A 677-nucleotide genomic window follows, 5' to 3' on the forward strand; every position below is an offset into this window, starting at 1 on the left:
GTGTTTCTCTGCGGTGAAGTCGAGGGGAGGTGCAGTTGGTGCAGAAAAGGCCTTGGTTCTGTGCAGGCTCTGCTCATCAACAACAAAACACCTCTGTTATCAACACTATTGCCAGCACATATCCAAAACCATAACCCCATCCTTGCTACTGTGAAGAAAATTAGGTAAAAAAAAAAAAAAAAAAAAAAACAAAACACCAAAAAAACCGCAGTCAGGACCCAAAATTCAGATACAGATTTATTTTGTGCATCTTCATCTTCAGAAATGTGGTTTTCAGCCCGTATCCTGAGTCTCAGGGCTGCTGTTTGTCTGGGCTGGGCTTCCAGTTGTACCTCAGAAGGTGGAATTTGTGGAATTTGTTACCCTCAGCTGAATGGTTTTTTTGGCTGTCACCCTGAAAGTGTCTCCAGCCATCAGGAAGGGATCAGTTTAAAGAAGGTGAGGTGTCTCTGCCTGCCCAGCAGGTGAGCAGGACACAAATGTGACACTGAGAAATGCAGAGAGAGCAAAAAAATTCCCCAACTTGTGGTAACTTCCATCTGAATCCAGACAGTTGTGGTTTTTTTAATTGGATGCAGCAGTCCAGCAGTGCCCTGCACACGTTTGAGTGAGGCAAAACATAAAAAAAAAATGGGCTGGGGTTAAAGTTAAAGGTTGACTTGAAGAGTAGAAAGAGG

Source organism: Empidonax traillii, unplaced genomic scaffold, assembly GCF_003031625.1.
Source record: "Empidonax traillii isolate 1590-97213 ecotype Southwest subspecies unplaced genomic scaffold, ASM303162v1 scaffold1951:size69954, whole genome shotgun sequence".
Classification (NCBI taxonomy): Eukaryota; Metazoa; Chordata; class Aves; order Passeriformes; family Tyrannidae; genus Empidonax; species Empidonax traillii.